This window comes from Nanorana parkeri, unplaced genomic scaffold (genome assembly GCF_000935625.1).
Source record: "Nanorana parkeri isolate BGI_ZX_2015 unplaced genomic scaffold, ASM93562v1 scaffold838, whole genome shotgun sequence".
Taxonomy (NCBI): domain Eukaryota; kingdom Metazoa; phylum Chordata; class Amphibia; order Anura; family Dicroglossidae; genus Nanorana; species Nanorana parkeri.
This window is the reverse complement of record NW_017307106.1, coordinates 492073-498303: the sequence shown is the minus strand read 5'-3', so window position 1 is coordinate 498303 and position 6231 is coordinate 492073. Positions and strand designations below refer to the sequence as shown.

The following is a 6231-nucleotide window of genomic DNA, read 5'->3' as shown; positions in this document are numbered from 1 at the left end:
TATATATATATATATATATATCTCACACGCTGCTGGTGTATGCTATTTATCTTACATATTTCAATAAAGTCTAAACTTGTTTGAGGCTAGTTCAGACCATTGCGTTCAGTTCCAGAGCTTTTACAAAAAAGTCCAGCATGCTGTATTTTTTCTGGTCTGGAATGCACAAAACCACGTGTAAATGCATGCAAACATACAAACACACCAAAATACACTGGAACTTGCCTAAAACCCAAGCAAAACCAATTGAGAAAAAAATGCTCTTATAAGCATTAAAACCGCTCATGACCTCGTTTGCAGAAACACATCCAGATTTAGTCTGGAGATGGTGCGAACAAGCTCTAAATAAGCTCTTGTTTATATACGGTATGTAGTTGATAGGTAATGCATTGAATCAGAAATCTGCTTTCAGCAACTACCAGAGTAGGTACACTAAGCAAAGTTCATTTTTGATTTGCTTGGATTAATTACTGTATTAACCTGCTCTTTGCCCCATCTTTTTTAACTACAAATCAGTTAAAGCAGAACTCCGGATAAAATAATGAATACCCATTGCAGTGGGGCTACCCCCGAACTGCAATAGTAGTGCTCGTTTTTGCCTAGGCTCAAAAATAAAACAGTTATACTCACCCAATCCTCCAAGCTGGCTTGCTCTTAGACCAGTCCCTGGAGCCTCTTTTCCCGTTCGCTGCAGCAGTCTAAGATCCCTGAGTCATCACGTTCTATACAATGTGTATACGACGTGAGGACGCTGAGCGACATACCATCGTTGGAGTGAAAAAGGAGGCAGACAGGAGAGAGTGCTGCCACAGCCAACCGGCTCAGAGGATTGTGTGAGTATAAAATTTTTATTTATGATGCCAGAAAAAAAATGAACACTTAACCCTTGCAGTGGGGGGAGGGGGGAAGCCCCACTGCAAGGGTTAAGAACATTTTCACCTAGAGTTGTTCTTAAAGACCTTGTAAAGAAAAAAAAATCCTTGGTTTGGTTGTATAGCAAGGACACAATTACTCTCCTGATGTCAGGTCTGGATTTGTTTTGGAGCCTGAGTAGCATTTTCTAATGTGGCAATTCACAGTATTCACTATTACCCTTTGTTACAGCACTATTAAAGGCTAAGTGGAGAATGTATCGTTGTGTCACACCTCTCATTATTAAGCCTGCCTTCCTCTCTGCTTATAAGCAAATAAGAGACAGTCGAACGAGGCTTATTTAACAAATACAGTATAAGAGCCTGTGAGCTATAACTAAATAACTAAAAGCATTAGCCAAAAGCAAATAACCCTTTCCATATCAATCCTGCTTCACGGCAGTAAAGACACATTAGTGAAAGGTCTATATTTATTTATTTTGTAAACTCTTTAAAATGTACAATAGTCATTTCAATAATGTAACTAAATTGGTATGAGGGGGTATAGAATTAGGCAGCCTCTCGCATATTAAACTTTAAAAAACATAAATTGACAAATATCTATTGGTATCACTTGGGTATGCAAGTACATAAAAAAATAGTTGGTTATGGAATTTGCAAAATACTGCATTACTTTTTTTTGTATAAGAAAAATGCCAAACATATTTCTATTATTTTACTACTTATGTAAACCCCGTAATTGTCTTGAAAAAAAAATGTCTCAAATTCAGACAGGTATCCTACAGAATTAAAAAAAACTAGGGATGCACAGATACTTTTCGAGTACCAATGCCAATACTTGGTATTTTCATGAGAACTACCAGGGTTGCAGCGGTTGCAGCTGGGACCTGGCTCTGGCACTCCACCACTGTTCTGAAATCCTTAGTCTGTATTGTTTTAGAAAAACTGTCACATGACAATAAACAAAAATGTATCAGTGCTTGTACGTGTAACTACTTGGGCAAGTATCAGTACTTGTACTTGGTAAAAAATGGTATTGGTGCACAACTTTATTTATATCTATAAAACAAAATCATACATTAAAACAGAGATGTACAAATCCCAGGAGCTCCGTGTGCTCCTTACAAATGACAGCTGCCTCCTAACTTTTGAATTTTTCTCTAGCCTAGTCTTGGAGCTCAAAAAGTATTGGTACTTGTACTTGTACCAAGTACGGTACTTGGTATCGGTGCGTCCCTAAAAAAACTATTTGTTATTGTTTTGGGTCTGTTTTATTTTTTTTATTTTACAAATAAACATGAAAAATAAACATGAAATACATAAATGGCATTGATGCGCCACAGAACAAAAAAAATTGCTCTGGTCCTGAAGTGGTTATTCGTTGTGTTGTCAAAAATGTGTACGATGTTCTTTAAGGGATATTATTTAATGAAATATGTTTGTGCATGTTTGTGTTCACTAACAAGCACACATACTGTATACAGAGTAATACATATGAAACAGCTCGATCAGTTGTTTTATTGATTTTTGTTTTTTTGTGAAGGGGTTCATTGTAGTATGGAAGACATTTTATTCTGTTATCCTCGCCTGCATTATACTAACACAGATGTATTTAGTCAACATATTATATATTATTATATTATAACACTTCTGACAGGTTGCATCATTTCTAGCAGTAGCTTACCCCCTGCTGTTTACAACTTTAGGTTTTGAAATTTCAACGAGATTATCCAAATCTTGACTTCTGTAACCAAAAATACAGTTACAAAAAGCAATGATTATTCACATTCATAACCCCAAGCTTAAATGTTTCCCAAGTGACAACAAAACATGGATGTATGTACTTTAATTTTACTATCAACACAGTCATATGCAGTTGTAGGGTAGCCAACAATATTTGACCTTGGCTGGGGTATGTACAGCCAATATTCAACTGTAAATGAGAACTCTGTGACACCATACAAATCCCACCAATCATCCGAGAGGTTAGCTAGTAGGTAGTCTAACTGAGTTTACAAGGTCATGTTAGATTTAGTAACACTTGACAAGTGGCATCATTTCTAGACATAACTTACCCCTTTCTGTTTACAACATTAGAGCTTGATACCCCAATGATATTAGGTCGGAGATAAAGTGAACCTGTTGCCAGGCCATGGCCTTTCAGGTATTAAGAAAGAAAAACTTTAAACAAACTAGCCTACTCTGACCTATGTAACTGCAGGAACTGATGAGCAATTCATCCCCAAAGCTCATAGCAGAAGCACTAAAGTCTTTCAAGACATGCTCTCAGCATCTCCCCTCACTCTGCTTCCCTCTATCACATACACTCGGGGGAATTTATCAAAGCAATTGTGACAGTTTTAGCCTCTTAGATAATTTTGTTTAATGTGCAAATCTGTCTTTCAACATGTGCGCCTGTTTTGACCTGAGCTTGCACTACTTTTCCAACTGCACATGTTTTGCACCAGTTTTCTTCAGAGCTTGCACTACTTTTTCAGTTGCATGTTTTTTGCACCTGTTTTCATCTGCACTTGTTCTGGGCTGTCTAAAACTGGAGCATCACCTAAGAAAACAATCACAACTTAAGAAGTCTCCATGACCACTTCTTCAAGAGGCGACAGTTAAGCTTTTTGCCTGGAGTTACAAGTCTTCTTTCCTGGAGTCTATTAAACCTCATTTATCAACAACATTACACTAGCATCATAAATCTGGTGCAAATATATTCCGTGCAAGTTCAAACACTCGCAATTGCTATGATAAATTCCCCCCACGGTGTTTAAATGAGGGATTGGAAAGTGGGAAGGCTATCAAGTCACTGCTGGGAAGGGGTAACAGGATGTGCTGACATGCCTGAAAAAATAACATTGTGCTTCTGCTGTTTAGTTTGAGGATAAATTGTTATATAGTGCATGCACTATATAACTAAAAATAGTTGGTATGGAATTTGCAAAATACGGCATTACTTTTTTTTTTGTATAAGAAAAATGCCAAACATATTTCTATCATTTTACTACTTATGGAAACCCATAATTGTCTCAAATGTCTCCAATTCAGACAGGTATCCTACAGAATTAGAAAAACCTTTTTGTTATTGTTTTGGGTCTGTTTTCTTTTTTTATTTTACAAATAAACATGAAATACATAAATGGCATTGATGCGTCACAGAACAAAAAAAAATTGCTCTGGTCCTGAAGTGGTTATTCGTTGTGTTGTCAAAAATGTGTACGATGTTCTTTAAGGGATATTATTTAATGAATTATGTTTGTACATGTTTGTGTTCACTAACAAGCACACATACTGTATACAGAGTCAAATACATATGAAACAGCACGGTCAGCTGTTTTATTTATTTTTTGTTTTTTTGTGAAGAGGTTCATTGTAGCATGGAAGACATTTTATTCTGTTATCCTCACCTGCATTATACTAACACAGATGTATTTAGTAAACATATTTGTAATGACAAATGTAATAAGTTATAACACTTCTGACAGGTTGCATCATTTCTAGCAGTAGCTTACCCCCTGCTGCTTACAACTTTAGGTTTTGAAATTTCAACGAGATTATCCAAATCTTGACTTCTGTAACCAAAAATACAGTTACAAAAAGCAATGATTATTCACATTCATAACCCCAAGTTTGAGATGTTTCCCAAGTGACAACAAAACATGGATGTATGTACTTTAATTTTACTATCAACACAGTCATATGCAGTTGTAGGGTAGCCAACAATATTTGACCTTGGCTAGGGTATGTACAGCCAATATTCAACTGTAAATGAGAACTCTGTGACACCATACAAATCCCACTAATCATCCGAGAGGACAGTTAGTAGATAGTCTAACTGAGTTTACAAGGTCATGTTAGATAACACTTGACAAGTGGCATCATTTCTAGACATAACTTACCCCTTTTTGTATACAACGTTAGAGCTTGATACCCCAATGAGATTATCCAGATCTTGTCTTCTGTAACCCAAAAAAAAATTGCACATTCAATAATTACTCACATGTATAACTTTAGGTCGGAGATAAAGTGAACCTGTTGCCAGGCTATGGACTTTCAGGTACTAGCACAGTAAAACTTTAAACAAACAAGCCTTCACTGACCTATGTAACTGCAGGAACTGATGAGCAATTCATCCCCAAAGCTCACAGCAGAAGCACTAAAGTCTTTCAATCCATTCTCTCAGCATCTCCCCTCACTCTGCTTCCCTCTATCACATACACTGTCTTTAAATGAGGGATTGGAAGGTGGGAGGCTATCAAGTCACTGCTGGGAAGGGGTAACAGGGTGTGCTGACCTGCCTGAAAAAATAACATTGTGCTTCTGCTGTTTAGTTTGAGGATAAATTGTTATATAGTGCATGCACTATATAACTAAAAATAGTTGGTACAGAATTTGCAAAATACGGCATTACTTTTTTTTTGTATAAGAAAAATGCCAAACATATTTCTATCATTTTACTAGTTATGGAAACCCATAATTATCTTGAAAAAAAATGTCTCCAATTCAGACAGGTATCCTACAGAATTAGAAAAATCTATTTGTTATTGTTTTGGGTCTGTTTTATTTTTTTTATTTTACAAATAAACATGAAATACATAAATGACATGGATGCACCACAGAACAAAAAAAAATTGCTCTGGTCCTGAAGTGGTTATTCGTTGTGTTGTCAAAAATGTGTACGATGTTCTTTAAGGGATATTATTTAATGAAATATGTTGTGCATGTTTGTGTTCACTAACAAGCACACATACTGTATACAGAGTCAAATACATATGAAACAGCTCGATCAGTTGTTTTATTTGTTTTTGTTTTTTTGTGAAGGGGTTCATTGTAGTATGGAAGACATTTTATTCTGTAATCCTCGCCTGCATTATACTAACACAGATTTATTTAGTCAACGTATTTGTAATGACAAATGTAATAAGTTATAACACTTCTGACAGGTTGCATCATTTCTAGCAGTTACTTACCCCCTGCTGTTTACAAATTTAGGTTTTGAAATTTCAACGAGATTATCCAAATCTTGACTTCTGTAACCAAAAAAACAGTTACAAAAAGCAATGATTATTCACATTCATAACCCCAAGCTTGAGATGTTTCCCAAGTGACAACAAAACATGGATGTATGTACTTTAATTTTACTATCAACACAGTAATATGCAGTTGTAGGGTAGCCAACAATATTTGACCTTGGCTAGGGTATATACAGCCAATATTCAGCTGTAAATGAGAACTCTGTGACACGATACAAATCCCACCAATCATCCGAGAGGTTAGCTAGGAGGTAGTCTAACTGAGTTTATAAGGTCATGTTAGATTTAGGGGTCTATTCACAAAGCTGCCGAAGGATCTG

General features: G+C 36.1%; 1 protein-coding gene across 1 annotated transcript in view; it reads right to left on the bottom strand.

Moving 5' to 3' along the window:
* SCEL (sciellin) overlaps positions 1–4432 on the bottom strand; it is a 30503-nt gene extending 26071 nt beyond the window's left edge. Inside the window, exon 1 of the mRNA XM_018565380.1 lies at positions 4391–4432. The gene's annotated coding sequence lies outside the window, so the exon portion shown is untranslated. The remainder of the gene's footprint in view (positions 1–4390) is intronic.
* Between the last annotated feature and the right edge of the window lie 1799 nt (positions 4433–6231).